We start from the raw sequence: 18007 nt of genomic DNA, 5'->3' as shown, positions 1-18007 counted from the left end.
TCCACTACCACCTCTCTTCTTCATTCCTTCCATCATCCCTTCATCCTCTTTCCCCGACATTTCTTCCTCCTCCTTCTCCTCCTTATCCTTCTCCTAATTCTACATTTCTTCCTATAGTTTCATGTTCATCATCCTCCTCCTCTTCCTCTTCCTATTTTTTTTTCTCCATCTTATTCCTCCTCTTCCTGGTCTCCTCTCACCCTGCGATTCTTCCTTCTCTTCATATTCTTTCTTATACTCCTCCTATGCGTCTTCCTCATCTTCCCTACTTCCTGCATCTCTTCTTCTTGCCCATCCTTACTCTCCTCCTCCTTCTCCTCCTCCTCTTGCTCCTCCTCCTCCTCCCCCGCCCCCACAAAACCTAAGCATCCCGTTACATGCCTCCAAAACAGAAATTGGTTTTTGGACTTTTCTGCAACTTTTGTTAAGGAAGCAACAGGTTTTTTTTTTTTGTTTGATCTCTCTCTCTCTCTCTCTCTCTCTCTCTCTCTCTCTCTCTCTCTCTCTCTCTCTCTCTCTCTCTCTCTCTCTCTCTCTCTCTTTCTTTCGTCGTGTTCTTATTTCTTTCGATCTTTCTTGCAGGTGTACATTGTGTGGTGTCCTTGGCCTCTTGTGTTACTGCAAAGGAGAAAGTTGGGCGAGTGATATTTCAAGGCATGTGGAGTTCAACCTACTACCACCATCCTCCGCCGCCACCACCACCGCTGCTTCCACTGCATTGCTCTTCCCAAAATATGCACGGGGATTTAAACCTCATTTAAATTCCTGGACTGGGTAAGTAAGAAGGATTTTTCTTTTTTTATGAGCTAAGATATTTCTAAGCACCTCTCTCCTACTCAAGAAAGTCGCGTGTGAGTGAAGGAGTGGTAAGAAATAGAGTGATGTGGTTGTAATATTAAGATGAGTCTCATGCTTTTCATTAATGTGGTTGTGAATTATTTAAGAATAGCGTGTTTATTTGTCAGAGGAATGACTAATCTCTCTCTCTCTCTCTCTCTCTCTCTCTCTCTCTCTCTCTCTCTCTCTCTCTCTCTCTCTCTCTCTCTCTCTCTCTCTCTCTTGATAACTTATATAGCTAGTTTATTACACACAGAAACAAAGAAACAGAACAAACACACACACACACACACACACACACACACACACACACACACACACACGAGGCATCAATCTTCATAAGTGTTACACATGTGGACGTCGTTGATGAATGGGACACACGCCGCTCTAGTTTGTGGGCGCCGTGACATTATTTTGAGGCGACAGTAATGACAACCACCCACGCATGCAGCCACCCACTCACCCACCCACGCACGCCAGCTAAACACGAACTGACGAAAAAGAAAAATAGAAAAGGAAAAAAAAAAGTGCCGTTCCTCATCTTTATATTGCCACGTAAATTGATGCGGTGTCTGACGCACACTGCCAGCACAGGGTACCGTTGCAGTGGTGATGTCTCGCGGTCTTGTTGTCTGGTTGTCTTGCTGTTCACTATGGTGTTCAATGGTGGCTGTGGTCTTTAAAAGTCTGTGCCGCTAAAGTTTTCGTTTTTGTTCAGCTCGAGAGACGCTCTTTCTCGCACCTTTTGCATTGCCATTTGAAAAGGACGGATAATTATTTTCGTCATAATAATTTTCCCCTAAGGTATAACGCTTGTATTTGTTTAGCTAATGAGAAACGAAACTGGCATTATAATGAAGTTCGTGGAAAACATTTCATTGTATAGGAAAAAAAAAGTTAACCTGACAACACAATGAAAAGTGGAAAATTCCTCTCTCTCTCTCTCTCTCTCTCTCTCTCTCTCTCTCTCTCTCTCTCTCTCTCTCTCTCTCTCTCTCCACCTTTGCCTCGTTACTTGGTCATTACCGTGTTTTCGCTCCACACTCGCATCGTCCAACTAATCTGCATATATATTGACCTTTCAGCTTGTTTGCCTGCACTCCTTGTTGTCATCGATAGCAATACAAGGCGAGGCGTTTCCCGCGTGTGTCTTCAATGCCGTGTCACTGTTTTTTCGTCTTTTCCTTCGTGTTAGTATTCTTGTCAGAAGTTTATTTATCAGAGTTTATAAAGTATGTTAATATATTTCCTTTTTACGTGCGAGATGAACGCGTGGGTGAAGCTAAACGGACCACACACGGAAGGTGAAGAAATTAACAATATTTCCTTGCTCTTGACGAACCTAGTTGCCTGAGTTGCTGTTGCACTCATACTGCTCTTCTGAAAATGAAGTGCCGTCTCGCTCCTTGATTCACACGACGTAATTCCTCATGTTCTTGTTCCTTCGGGAAGAAGGAAAAAGCTGACAGAGCAACACGCCTTCCTGTGCTAAATATTTCACGATTTGAAATGGAATTTATACTTTTGCTCTCTCTCTCTCTCTCTCTCTCTCTCTCTCTCCTCTCTCTCTCTCTCTCTCTCTCTCTCTCTCTCTCTCTCTCTCTCTCTCGTCCATGCAAGATTGACAGTAGTCGCAGTAATGTGGGTAATATTTTCCTGGTTGCGAAAAAAAAAATTCCTCATGATGAGTGCAGCAAAGTTGGTACAGCAAGTACACTCGGGTTTAAATGAGTTCCCAACTTTTCTATGCGAGACAGACAGTTGTGCAGTCGGGTGAGCGGCGCGCCAGTCACTCTCTCCACGGAGAGCCTCACAAAACTTGACGGCGTGACCCAAGTTGAAATTCCTTCCGGAACCAAACCTTATCGAACCCAGTTTTTCTCCAACTTCGAGGTGACAAAAGTGACTTTACAGCGCCATTACCAACGCACCATTAGCAGTAATTCTGGAGAGCAATCTGCTTTGCCATGCGTGCGTATATGGTTGGTTGGCTGGCTGTCACGTGTGGAGGTGAGGCTGAGGCTGATTATCGTAACCCGAAGGCCGGCGCCACCTGGAAAAGATAACACAGTGGCCGCTATTCAGAAAGAAAATTTGCCTTGCGTTACTCGCCTGTACACGAGTGGCACGCCTGAACTATGACATTTGGAATCATATTTACCTGCTCCGTGGCGCATTACCGTTTTATTCCACGACCATTATGCTCAGTAATTACCGCACAGCCGCCAAGTCAGTACTTCACACGGAGGGAAAAAATACTGCATGAGCCTTCCGGCATCAGCTGGATAACGCAGTGTAATGATTTAGCAGTGGCGAGGCGGCGGCGAGGCTCTGGTACTCAAAACACTGGCTAGATTTCGCTTCGTTTCCTATGAGAATATACACACGTAAGGCTGGTTATTGGGTGTCAACGTGGGAATGAGACCTGGTTGTGACTAGACTACAAGGTAAAAAGCATATGCTTCCTGTAAGTAACGTAGTGTGTGCATGTGTACATGTGTGTGTAGGTGGTGGGTGTGTGTTTGTATACGAACCACAACTCCTTCATAATAACTGAAGCTCGAACTCGGCTCATCTTTATCTATACAAATTTCACTCACTCGTCCACACAATATCCCACCACTAAAAAGGAATTGCCGCGGCTACTTTTGTCACTCCGATTCCGCCATAAGACCTGCATTTTCTACAGTCCGTCCCATACAGCACTGAAACACGAGGCTCCGGAACTTCGTAACTGCAGGAACCCGGAAAAAACGGGTTCCCTTAACAGGATATGGAGAATGCCTTAGAGCTTCATGACATCCGGGCAAACGTACGTGGGGACCTCTCTCTCTCTCTCTCTCTCTCTCTCTCTCTCTCTCTCTCTCTCTCTCTCTCTCTCTCTCTCTCTGTAAGTTGCAGAGAGAGAGAGAGAGAGAGAGAGAGAGAGAGAGATGAGATCATTTTCTTGTTTGTGTGACCTCCAAGTGCGCGGGGCTTTGATGCAAGAATACGTTTTTGATCTTGCTTCACAAAGGTTGAGGCTCCTCTCATAAAATTGGTCCTTAGAACGCACTGCTCAAGATAACGATGCGACGCTTGGCTCTCTCAAAGCACAGGAAGCGTCTGCCTGATCCCACTGATCTTGTATATATATATATATATATATATATATATATATATATATATATATATATATATATATATATATATATATATATATATATATATATATATATATATATATATATATATATATATATATAATATATATTAAAATCCATTTAATCTTTGTTCTAAATTCTTACTTAATTAAATTAATTAATTTTTTAATTCTAGATTAAATTCATTTAATCTTTGTTGTGGAGGAGCGATGCAGAAGTGTTTCAGAATATAGTAATTCCTAGTTGGGCGGTGACATCCCACGCACTCCACACAGAATGAGCGCGAGCGGAACTCCGGCTGCCGAGTGTCGCGTGTCCCTGACAGCTAGCCACAGTTTTCACACAACGAAATTCAGAGTGCCAAAAATTCCCTTCCGCGGAGAAAATAAAGTCAGAATAAAAATGTATAGTGTGGGGAGGCAGGGGTGAGGAGTGACGCTCCGCAATGATGGAGGAGGAGGAGGAGGAGGAGGAGGAGGAGGAGGAGGGCACTGACAGAGGCGAGAGGGGGACGAGTGGATGAGAAGGAATAGAAGGATAAAAGGTATATAATAATGGCAATGATGATGATGATGATGATGACAATGATGGTGGTGGTGGTGGTGGTGATGATAATAAAATAAAGAAATAATGACAAAAATGGCTGAAAAATGGCTGAAAAGAATAAACCACGAAAATAAGCATGCTTTGATTAAGAGGAGGAGGAGGAGGAGGAGGAGGAGGAGGAGGAGGAGGAGGAGGAGGAGGAGGCGACAGCGTGACGGCTGCACTGAAAAGAAGCAGAAGCGGGAACGCATAGGCTTATTATTCTCACAAAGTCAGAATCAAGTAAGTGAATTGACACAACACGAGTAGCAACAAATATCTGTTTTATTTCAGAAGCGTTCGCTCGTGTGTGTGTGTGTGTGTGTGTAGGTGTGGGTACGAAAGAAAATATTTGCAAGTACACATAAAAAAAGAACATAAGGATATTTTTTTGTCTTTTTCGAGGTTTTGAATGTGTGTGTGTGTGTGTGTGTGTGTGTGTGTTGGGGGGGGTACGAAAGTAAATATTTGCATGTACACAAAAAAATAACAAGTTTATTTTTTGTCTTTTCTAGGTTTTGAATCAATCTAAGAAACTTTAATATAAGAATTAAGCATTTTTGGAGTTGTAAGCGATTAATGAAGCAGCAAATATCCATAAGTGAATAGATTCCTATCACCAGAATCACACTTGCATTTCCAGGAGGCAACAAATCACATTAGCACACTCATCACTCACTGTCAGTCACCATGCGCTATACTGGAGCCGCTTCACAATTATAGGAATGCATGCTTTTTATTTTTTATGTGGAGAAAATTGGTCAAAAAGCCGAGTTTTTTTTTTTCCTCCCACACTAGTTTATACATTAATTTGCTACGTATTGTTGTGTTTGAATACTGTTAATATTCTGTGCTGTACAATTATTACTGCCCGCTGGATGTACAGTGTTGTATTCAGTTCCCTTGTCACAAATTTCTGATTCATTTAAAGTTTTTGAATTTGAATTGATAAAATGCAAAACCTGACATGGAGTAATGCATTGAGATTTTTTTTTTTTTTTTTTTTCAACAGAAAGAGGAAAAAGTTACAAAGGAAAGGAAAATAAGGTAAAATGTAAACTGGGCGAAACTAAACACACTTCTCTTGCCTCGACAAACTCAACGCCCTCTATACCAGGTGTGTGTGTTCCTGTGCCTCCTCCTGCTACTGTACTCTTCAAGGCAAGTGGAAAATTTAACGGTGATCTTGCAAATTTTATGTCTTGGCATAAATATCTACTTTTAGCCTACTTATGAACGTGTATGAAAAGAAATGTACAATGCCCGACTAGAAAATGAGAAGAGTGTATTTGTGTATGTTCCGAATGTTTTAAAACCACAAGTTATTTCAGTAACCATCAAGACTCGTCAAGTACCTTTCACACGACTGGAGACCGAGACTATCATTGTAAGTGGCTACAGATCCGCCGCCATTGTTATTCTGTCAGTGTTACTAAACTGAGTCGAATAGCATCGTTAGTCCCTCAACACCTGGAGAGTCTGCCTTGCTTCTATTATCATCGTTATTCTGTTCATCTTACTAAATTGAGTGGAGCAGCATCACTGTTCCTTCCACCACTCACTAAGAAGGCGAGTCTGACTTGCTTCTATTACCATTGTTATTCTGTTCATCTTACTAAATTGACAAGAGCAGCATCATTCCTTCTACCAACTCACTGAGAATCACTGGAGAATCACCTTACTTCTGCTATCATTGTTACTTTGTTCACCTTAGTAAACTGAGCAGAGCAGGAACATTATTCCCCCCACCATCTCACTGAGTACCCTGGGGCGTCTTCCTTATTCAGTTCTTACCCTTTCATACAAACTGAACTCCTTCAGAGAGGCAAAATCAAGACCTGAGGACTCCTCGCGACCTTAAGTGACCCTCTTCTCATTGAGATTCCTCCAGTGTTCGCATTTTTGGGGAGCGACATTTAGCGAGCTTTTGCCTCATTTTTGTTTTTCTTAATGCTCGGCTGACCTCCTTTCATTATGTGTGTGTGTGTGTGTGTGTGTGTGTGTGTGTGTGTGTGTGTGTGTGTGTGTGTGTGTTTAAAGATGGATGGATAGATCAATACAGTGGTCGTCATAAACATCGTCGCCGGAGAAAACGGTATCCGTTTGAAGGATCAAAACGCGCGCGCTTTTCTTGGCGGGCATCAGGTGCTTTAAATTTAATTCCCCTGATTCATTGTGGTGTTCTTGGGTAACACCACGAGGCTCCCCACCCCATGGTAGGAAAAGCATCCCCATACCATCAACGAATCAGGGAACCTGACGGCAGGAGCAGTGTAGCGGGGGTCAAGGGGATCGCTGCCTGGGCGCCGGTACACGCGACCTTGACTGCTGGCTGTCACTATGAATCTTGACTCGTCGCTCCACAGCACGCCACGCCACTGCTCGATAGTCCAGTCCTTCATCCTGTCACAAAATGCAAGTCTCTTCTCTTGCTGGGCTACAGAAAACCACAGGCTTGGGGCGCGCTGCATAACTCAGGTACTGGAGGTCGTCGTGGATACGGCGCGATAATGTCCTCACAGACACATTACTCAGCAATCCAAAGTTGTCTTCCCTTATTTTTCTGGCTGATACTCGTGGATTGCGTTCAAGTTCAAGGTGTACCACCCTCAGGGTTCGTAGGGAAGTTTTGCGGGTGTTTCCTGGTGGTTTCCTCTTCGCGGGTATTTTGTTGCCGCCCATTTCAGCCATGCGCCTCACGTATCGTTGAACTTGACGGACACTGACACCCGTCTGGTCAGAGATAGCCCGTGTGGAGTGCCCAGCCTTGTGGAGAGATGAGATGGCTACGATGTCATCCCGTGACAACATCTGGTAGCGCACCATTGTGCAGGACACACAACTAAACAGGAGAGTAACTGCAAGCCAGTGTGGGGGGGTGGCGCGGGAGGACAGCAACAAAACACCCCCCAATCAGAGTGATTGACAGGCGCCTGTCACTTCTTCCCGCCTTGGCAAGCTGCCCAACACCCCGGGTGAGGGTGGCCAGATGTGTGATAACTGAATTTAAAGCACCCGAGGCCCGCCAAGGAAAGCGCGCGCGTTTTGATCATTGAAACGGACACCGTGGTCTCCCGCGACAATGTTTATGGCGAGCACTGTAGTTGTTAGAATAGGCGTTCAGTCTTCTACGCCTTCTTCAGTCATAACCATTGCAAGCATGTCTTCTTTCACTCCATCCATAAATCTCTTCTTCGGCCCTCCTCTCTTTTCCACTGCCGGGTAGATCCATCTTTAGCGTCCTTCTCCCTACGTGCACCTCATTGCTCTTCTTGAGACGCCCTCACTACTTCACTTGTATGATTACTTAAACGCACAGCCCCTCAACAATCACGTAACCTCTCTATTCCCAATGCAAAGAAGCCGTGCTCACCAACCAGTCTCTTGCAATGTGCTGACTTGTGTCCTTGAGCAGCCACGTCTTTGTTACATTCATACGTCAAGATCTTGTTCCCGTTTCTGTAATCTTCAAGTTACGATATAGGATAATATTGGTCGTGTCCTGAATCTTGCTGCAGTTCACTCAAGCTCCCTCCGCCTCGTATCTCTTGTCTTCGTGTTCTCTTGTTCTTTCTTTCCTCGTCTTTATGTGGTATTCGCGTGTCGTGTTTCGGTAACCCGTGGCTATTTTTGGCACTCTCTCCCTCGTCCGCTGCTTCTCAGGTGGCTAATTTTAGTGCATTGCCTTAGTTAACACCAATTTAACATCGCCTGACATCAGATGCTCTCGCCAAAAGCAAACACAACGTCCTGAAATTTGGACTTGATTCAATTTTCGTCTCTGGAGTTTTACATTTTCTTTTCTCCTAAAGATTTAAGTTTGCGTCACAACTCAGGCAGGCGGGGTCGCTAGGGTCGTTAATGCAACAAGACCTCGCAGTCCCCGGTAAAGAAGGAGCTCATGATTACACACACACACACACACACACACACACACACACACACACACACACACACACACACACATATCTGACAAACAGGCAAAAACCAACAAAACACAAACATACGCACAAAACCGAATTGCGTAAATTATACAATCATTAAACACGACGCAGTTTCAATTACTGGGGCGTGATTAACTCAAACCAACCAGAGAAATGACACCTAAATTTGGCAGGAGGCGCGGGAATCGACCCAAAGCGGTGTTAAATGCCGGGCCGCCACTCCACTAAGGGCGCGCGCACTGCCTCACTTTTCAAGATAAATGTCGACAGCTTTGTAATTAACCTCTACAAACGACCTGTGCCTGTTTCCCGCGGGGCCTCGCTTTCCTGAAGACTTGAAGACCTGAAGACGTTCTCTCTGCCTTCCGAACATTACCTGACGCACATCCTCTCCCTCTTGAATGCATTACGGAAGTGATAAGAAGATAAGAAATGAGATGGTTAGGTCACGTAGTAAGAGAAGACCAGGAAACCAGTTGAGATGAGAAGATCGAGATGAAAACTGAGAGTGAGATAGAGGGACGGCATTGTGGTAGAACAGAACTGAAAAGGATGGGAGTCACAGAGGAAGATACAAGGGACAGAAACATGGCGCCGCTAACCAACCCTTCTCACTCTAGGGAAACAGAGAAAGGAGAAAAAGAAGAAGCGGTAGGAAGATGCAAGGAACTGAAACAACAGGAGGAGACTTGTACATGGCGCTAACCAACCCTTCTCACTCTAGGGAAACAGCGAATGGAAAAGAAAAGACCCTCTCCCCTCTCTCTCTCTCTCTCTCTCTAGGCTACAAAAACCTTATGGCTCTATCCAGTCCACGATCTCTAACCAGTCAGTCCATCGTCTAAACTAAAGAATCGAGCCGTAATGGCGTCTTACCTCTCGTTATGCCGGCTGGGAGTGGCGAAGGGGCAACGGTGGGAATCCTTTATCACCTCCCTCCATTTCCGCCCGTGTTCCCTCGAGATTCTACCATAAACCTGTAGAGAAGGAGGAAAAGACCTTGGTAATGAGGGAAGGTACGAGTCTCTCTCTCTCTCTCTCTCTCTCTCTCTCTCTCTCTCTCTCTCTCTCTCTCTCTCTCTCTCTCTCTCTCTCTCTCTCTCTCTCTCTCTCTCTCTCTCTCTCTCTCTCTCTGCCATTCATCACTTCTTAATGTGCTTAATGGAAGAAAATTTTCCTGAATACCTAAAAAAGTAATCTGACTTCCACAGCCTTGCTAAGCCAAAATGTTCATGAGTCACTCCCTACACACCTTAACTCCATGATTCTATGCCTCACTTTCTCTATTAATGGGGGTATTTCTCTATTTTTCATGCATACCTAAGAAGTAGTCTGAATTCATCCTCGTTCTTGCCACACCAAAATGCCTGTGATTCACTTCCTACATATCTTAACTCTATGACTTTTGCTATATCACCTCCTCTATTAATGGAGATATTTTAGAGGTGATATCGTGAATTTTGGATAAAGATTCTTGGCTTCGGTTCTCCTCGTCCATCGGGGCAAAGACGGAGCATCCTAACGAAGAACTCTGGACATGGCATTTGGGAACTGCTACCCTTCCTACCTTGCCACCGTGGCCAGGATTCGAACTGGACCCCCAGAGCCTGCGGTCCCACTGTACCACGGCGGCCACGGATGTGTGAGTTTAAGTTTTATCTATACGCAATTCACCCGAAATAATTACTTGTTAGTGAATGCTGCCTACGGAATATAAGAGAAGAATAGTAATGATAATGTCGTCCATTCATGTGTGTGTGTGTGTGTGTGTGTGTGTGTGTGTGTGTGTGTAGTCACCAGTCAATGTCACAGGAGGGATTCAAGCCAAACTACCTTATGTGGATCTTCTATACCATCTCTCTCTCTCTCTCTCTCTCTCTCTCTCTCTCTCTCTCTCTCTCTCTCTCTCTCTCTCTCTCTCTCTCTCTCTCTCACCAACCGGGGCCTGAGCTACTTTCCAGTGTTATCAGAACGACCGTTAGGGAGAGCCAGGCCATTAAGGTCACAAGTCTTCCCAGGGTTTTATATGGTCGCAGTTTTCATGATCATTACTCCAGACAGGATAATATGTAAGCTAAATGTCCCTTTTCACCTTCCTCTGCTCCTCCTCCTTCTCCTCTTCCTCAGTCAGCCTCGTTCTATTCATCTGCACTCCTTTGTGGGGGAAAGGCATGATGGAGGGAAAGGCCTATGTTTCTTTGGCTCTTCTTGGTATTGTCAATTTTTTCTCTCTCTCTCTCTCTTTCTCTCTCTCTTCTTCTGTTCAGTGCTGGTGTGTGTTTTTTTTTATGTTTGTTTATGTGTGTGTGTGTGTGTGTGTGTGTGTGTGTGTGTGTGTGTGTGTGTGTGTGTGTGTGTGTGTGTGTGTGTGTGTGTGTGTGTGTGTGTGTGTGTGTGTGTGTGTTTCCAAGGCATTGTTCTCTTCATAAAACTCACCACCTTCTGATCTTCAAAGTTTCTGTCTTTCATCTGTTCATGTTGTATTGTTTTATTTTATTTTTTTCGTACTTTCGTCCTCAAGTTTCATACTCGTACATCTCTCTCTCTCTCTCTCTCTCTCTCTCTCTCTCTCTCTCTCTCTCTCTCTCTCTCTCTCTCTCTCTCTCTCTCTCTCTCTCTCTCTCTCTCTCTCTCTCTCTCTCTCTCTCTCTCTCTCTCTCTCTCTCTCTCTCTCTCTCTCTCTCTCTCTCTCTCTCTCTCTCTCTCTCTCTCTCTCTCTCTCTCTCTGGGATGGAAAAATAAACAAAGATGAAAGGCATGAAGTGAGTGTTGTAATGGAAGGCATCGTCAGAACTTTCAATAAATTGGACGTTTACTTGAGTTTTCATCCCAATGAGAAAGGACATGGGCAGGACAACACTTCCAGTATGCATACAAGATTGAAATTAAATAGTATGGATATGTGAATGGTTTTAAAAGAATATTAGACCAATTCATGGATGGGAATGGTAGAGATAAGTGGAAATATTTTACACTGGGACTGTCACGTGTAGGTCCGATAGCTTTTCCTAACTTCCTATATTCTCTTATGAGCTAAAAGCAGATTCAGTTCAAAATCATATGATAACAGAAGATTAGGCGGATTTATCGATGGGAATGGGTGGAAATATGTAGGTGTGTTCTATATAGGGAGTGCCACGTGTAGGTCTGATGGCGTCTTGCAGGGAAACCAAGACACAGCATACTATACATTTCCCACAATTAACCTCCGTTTGATGACGTTGTGTATGATCACTCTGTGTAATCTATTCCCGTGATTTTCCTTTCTTTGGACAGACGTTCCTAATAATAACAGCAATAACAAGTGTGCTCTCTGTAATGGCACCAGTGAGGTCATTATTAAAACTACTGCCAGTTATGGGAATGGCGCTCCTAACACTTATAACAGTAATGATGGTCAAAGAAACAAAGACACGGAGAGTGATACTAATAATGATATTGATTGAGGTGATGACTGTTGTAGTAAAGGTGGTGGTGGGGTGGTGGTGGTAGTGGTGGTGGTGGTGGTGGTGGTGGTGGTGGTGGTGGTGGTGATGATAATGATGATAATGATGATGAGTAAGGACACTGGCATTATTCATCCTTCATATTAGATAACCTATTTCTTTTTAACATGGACGCAGAAGGTATGATTAAAAAAAAAAAAAAGAGCTAAATTTGCTTAAGCCTAAAAGAAAATGAGTTTATTTCATGAAATTGCATACTGCGCTTTCAGAATTCCGACCTGCGTTAAATATTAGCGTGATCAGACCACCAGAAAATTTAATTTTGCGTAAAAAAAAAAAAAAAAATAACGGCAAATTTCACAGTATGTAACAAAAAAATCCAAATAACGACGACAAAATATGCGCCACTAAGGAAAATGTTAACAATGGATGGAGAACGTCACGCGCTGACACCACCAACAACCTTGAGAGAGAGAGAGAGAGAGAGAGAGAGAGAGAGAGAGAGAGAGAGAGAGAGAGAGAGAGAGAGAGAGAGAGAGAGAGAGAGAGAGTGTGTGTGTGTTTTGACTGGTAATTAGGGGCAGGTGGGAAACAAGATATCCAAGCATCTCCAAATTGACAGTTATATCAATACACAAGGACATACAAACAGTTATAGAGGTGTACCAAGAGTTGTCAAGTATCTTCAGACATGGAAAAAAAAAAAAAAGGTCACGTAACTTAACTAAACCGAGCGTAGCGTAACCTAACCTAACCTTCTAACCGCAGCGATACACACACAAGTAGACAGACACACAGACAGCCACACATACACATACTAACAGAGACAAACGGAATTATGCAAGTCTGCTTTTGGCCTAAATTGTGATGCAGATACACTAGCAGTACACACACACACACACACACACACACACACACACACACACACACACACACACACACACACACACACACACACACAGACCAATTGTTGTGTCCTCATTTTTGCGGAGAATGCAACGTAATTAAAAACTATTTAGTGTTCGGCGATTAAGTAGATTTCCTCCTTGTACAATAAATCACGTGTTCTCTGTATAGCGCTCTTATTGGGAGAAATTAATTACACACACTAAAAAACACACACACACACACACACACACACACACACACACACACACACACACACACACACACACACACACACACTATCGTTTCCTCCACATTACCTTTCTTCCTGACTGATATCTCACCTCAGCTTATTCTCTCATTCCAACTTCTTTCTGCCCACCTCCTTCACCTCCTCCCAACACACACACACACACACACACACACACACACACACACACACACACACACACACACACACACACACACACACACACACACACACAACGCGCTACGCCATGTACGAGTATAGTTTTTTCGTGTGTGTGTGTGTGTGTGTGTGTGTGTGTGTGTGTGTGTGTGTGTGTGTGTGTGTGTGTGTGTCATAGTCATTCTTAAATATACTCTTTTTATATCTCCATGAAAAGTACCATTATTAGTTTACCTGAAAGATTAAAACCAGTGATAATAAATGCAGTGACGTAGCTCCTCATATTACAAAGGCATTTTTTCCCAACTATAAACAGCGTTTGAAAAATTATAAAACACACACACAAACAAATAAATAAATAAACTAATAAAATCACAAAACTCCTCATCTCACAAAGGATATTTCTTTTCCAACAATAGCGTTTGCTAGATTAACAAAAAAAGAACACACATTCAAGTTGAGCCAGGCAGCGAAACACCAATAATAAGCTGGGCGCCGCCTCACTTAATTAGCCATTCGCTAAAACCGATAATGCAACATGGCTGTTTGATTTCAATTACTGGCCAGATTTAGCAACATATCATCTGGGCTTTAGTTTAATTTTTACTTTCACAAATGGAGTCAAGTCAAGTCTGGTGCCAGAAAATATGATCAACACGAAAAGAAAAAAAAAATCTAAAAGCTAAATGACGCTTTAAAAATGCAGGAACTGAAAAATTTGCAAAAAAAAAAAAAAAAAAAATACGGCCAAGGCAATTTTCTCAATGAAAAAAAAAAGTTATTTTCTCCTCGCTGACCGTGACTTAAATAACACACAAGAACGTACAGTTAACCTGAGGCGACGTGAATACAAGGAGCAACAAAATTATTAAAAAAAAAATATATCTATTTTCGCCTCGCCGACCGTGACTTGAATAACACTGAAGAACGTGGACTGAACCACAGGCGACGTAAATAAAAGGAAGGACGGGGATGATTACACACCAAATTACGGCTTGACTTATACACCAGAGCATTACAAGTGCCAGAATAAGTAGCGGCGTTATGATGCGGCGAAAGAAATGGCGGGAGAATGTCGTGAGGTGAATCATCCACACTGACAGCAGTAAGAACCTTAAGAGACGACAAGGGAAGACCAGGAACTCCGCGGTGAAGTGTAACACTCCTCTTAACACGTTTACCGCCATATGTACCACCGATGGTACATTTCATACCTTCAGTAACCGCCACATGTACCACCGGTGGTACATTAATGAGTTTTTTTTTTCCTTCCTTTTCAATCAGTATTTCTAACAATACAACAGACAAAATGCAAACACAAATATTTTAAGTGATAGTTTATTGATCAATTTCTTCAAAAATATAGCATTGAAAGATATTAATACATAGGAAATGTTTATTTTTTTCCATAAAATGAAAACTATTTTTTTTTATAAGAATTGCGAGAAACTGCTCAATATCCCTGGAGGTTACTGGTTTCCATGCATTCATCTTAGAGAGCCGTGTAATAGGCTTTTCAGCAACAGTTTGTTCAAAGAACCTATTAGTTTCCCTAACTATCAAATGAATAACCTCATCAGTACAAAAAAGCTTGTAAACATCAATGGGCTGAATATCTCTGTCAGATGATGATGGTAAAGTGTAATGTATCTGCTCTCTTGCTGTGCTTACAAATTTTCGTGTGCTTGCAGTGATGTTTCGCCATGCAGCATCATGAGAAGCGGCAGGCTGTTCATTCATGGTAGCATCATTTGATGAAATACTTGCTGTATCATCATCTGAGTCAATTGTTCTGCTTGCATCAGATTCATAACTTGATTCCATTTCATCTGGTGACGGTTCATAGCTTTTATCCCCGTCACTGTCATCAGAAGATGACATTTTACGATGTCCATAAAACTGATAAGTCTCCATTCAATGGTTTCTGAAATATCAAAATGTATATGCATGTGTTATTTTGTGAAGCATAAAACTTAAAATTTATGGCACTGAACCGCATTTAGCCTAATAACTAAAATATTCAGTATGAATAGTATTTGTTTCATCATTTAAGCCACAAGTGCATCATGAAATTTTATGACCACCGGTGGTTCATGTGGCGCTGCTGAGGTGCTCAGACTAATGTATCGCCATATGTACCACCCGTGTAACAAGACTTTGACAGGTCTAAGAGAATCTATTTGAGGAGCAAAATGCATACCCACCTTCTCGCTTCGCTGCTACCACAGCACTGACCGCTGGAGCCTGGAGCGTGGTAAACATCATGGCGCCACGAAGGAATTCCCGATCTGCCTTATGGCGGTTAACGGAAAGTAATGATATGAATGGGCCTTTGACTCGAGTTTCCACCTAAGTGATCAATGGAATAGTGTTTTCATGTAAATTCTGTTGAATGTATACACACACACACACACACACACACACACACACACACACACACACACACACTCTCTCTCTCTCTCTCTCTCTCTCTCTCTCTCTCTCTCTCTCTCTCTCTCTTCTCTCTCTCTCTCTCTCTCTCTCTCTCTCTCTCTCTGTAGATCCGCCACACACACACACACACACACACACACACACCTTTCTAATTACGTTTCACTGCCGAAATTATCTTCACTTTGTCTGTGTCTATGTCTGTGTGTGTGTGTGTGTGTGTGTGTGTGTGTGTGTGTGTGTGTGTGTGTGTGTGTGTGTGTCTACCTACCTGAGTGCGTGACCTAAGAATCCTGTAGTGCTGTGCGACAAAGGAGCTAAGTCCTTTGCAACATGTTCAACCGCCTTAAATTATTAACGATGGGCTGAAAACCAGTCACGGAGGACAAAGGGAGCATCAGAGGAAAAGTTCAGTGACCTCTTCCCTCCCAACACAGACTGCAATGTGAGAATATTCTCGATAGAAGCTCTTCGTCTCTCCACTCTTGTGCTTCCCGTATGAGAACATAAAGAATATTAGGAGACATAGGAAGCTGCAGAAAGCCAATATATCTACAAGTGGCAGTCAGTCCCTGTATAAAGCACGCCTGCCTATTTCCACCTCACATAAGAACATACTGTAAGCAGATCACTTCAATTACGTTTCTTCAAGACTAGACAGCACAAGCAGCGAGACCAGTGTTTTTTTCCTTGGCTGGTGCAGATCTAAACCTTTAAAGTCAAGTATTTATAGTGATGTGCTTTGCCTGCTGTTATATTTTGCATAGTCGGCATAAGTCTGATTTAAACACAGATTCACTCACAGATTCAAGCGATTTCGTGTTACTGAACCGCGTTATTGCAGAGAAAACAACCTTTTTTTTTTTTTTTTTCAGTGTCACTATTCGCAATCCATCGAGTGAATGTGTTCTTGATGCTAAATCTGGCTGGAGCATGAAACTACGCCCTCTTAACTAATTCATTCCAGCACGGCGCAATCCAAGAGCTAGAAGTATGAATGGCCGGAGAGACACGCAAGTTTTTTATAACTTTATTTTTTATCGCTGTTACTTCTCTCCATCAAGAATATCAGCATGAGCATTACGGCAGTGCACTGTATGTAGTATTTCATGTCATTCCAGAAACTATGATGGGATTCGCGATTCTGTTAGTGATAATATCGACTCTTTTATGCAACTACGCCATAAGTTTTCTTTTTTTTTTCTACAGATTTATATTTCTATTTCATTTATTTACTTTTTTTAACACCTTCCTATAAATCACCCGCTGAACATTATTTTCCCTGCCTGATATAGTGTTCAAAGTGCGCTAACGTGTTTTTAAGCACTAAGATACTCAATTTAATGTGACTTGCACCATTGTAAATGCTTTCGAAATGAATCGCCAAACTGCAGACAAGCACAAATGCTACAATATGTCACGTGTTTGTTCATTATCATTCCTCGTCTGTAATGTTACTGGATAAGAAGTTCAAGGGTAGCACCAGATAGCAATATTTGAGAGCTGTCACGCTTCATAATACGAAATGCACTTTTTAAGAGTATCTCTGTCCAAGGGCAAATAAAAATATAAGAGAAAAAAGACCCACTGAAGATGCCCGTCCAAAAAAAGGCATAGCAGAGACCTGTCATGCTTCATATTACGAAATTCATTCACTTTTTATGTAATAGGGTCTCCAGATAAAGAGGAAAAAGAATATAGGAAAGAAAACGTCCCACTAAAGCGACCAGTACCTACAGAGAAGAGATTGAAAGCATATCTAACATTACCAGAAATGTCTTGAAATCTTCCCTCGCCGCACTAACAGATAGCGACATAAGTAGGACGCTCCACCCAAAGACATGATAACATTTTACTGCGGGTTATGAGCCTCACCCACAGCCTGCAGTGCACCCCTACCTCGAGGCTCGGCGAAATGCTTGCAATAATCAGTGGTGGGCGAGCGATCCCGTGTAGGAAGCGCCGCACCTGGGTTCAACACGGGAACCTCTCGTGTACATTCTCCCACCAGAACGAAGACTTGCCTTTTGTATTCAGGCGCTGCACTTTCGGCGAGGGAAAAAGAAAAACTGAATATTCTTTTTTTTTTCGCTATACCGTCTCTCTCTCTCTCTCTCTCTCTCTCTCTCTCTCTCTCTCTCTCTCTCTCTCTCTCTCTGTAACCCCCGCTCCTTTTCCCCCACCCCCACACACACGCGCGTCAGAACAATGGATAATCATGAAGGGATCGGCTTCAGAGGCAACAAGGGCTCATGGCTGCCACTGAGAGCTTATTACTTCCTACTCAAATGCATTCATCGCAAAGGGAACGGGCCTGTGTCTCACCGC

At 43.0% G+C, this 18007-nt stretch overlaps 1 long non-coding RNA gene across 1 annotated transcript in view; it reads right to left on the bottom strand.

The window, feature by feature from the left end:
• Window positions 1–498: 498 nt before the first annotated feature.
• LOC135098841 (uncharacterized) overlaps window positions 499–18007 on the bottom strand; it is an 88019-nt gene continuing 70510 nt past the window's right edge. The window contains exons 2-3 of the long non-coding RNA XR_010267426.1: window positions 9386–9486; window positions 499–618 (exon numbers count right to left, since the gene is read on the bottom strand). This is a non-coding gene — a long non-coding RNA (uncharacterized LOC135098841). The remainder of the gene's footprint in view (window positions 619–9385; window positions 9487–18007) is intronic.

The sequence above is a fragment of the Scylla paramamosain genome, unplaced genomic scaffold (assembly GCF_035594125.1).
Source record: "Scylla paramamosain isolate STU-SP2022 unplaced genomic scaffold, ASM3559412v1 Contig87, whole genome shotgun sequence".
In the NCBI taxonomy this organism is placed as follows: Eukaryota; Metazoa; Arthropoda; class Malacostraca; order Decapoda; family Portunidae; genus Scylla; species Scylla paramamosain.
The sequence above is the reverse complement of the archived record's forward strand: the minus strand, read 5'-3'. Positions and strand labels throughout refer to the sequence as shown.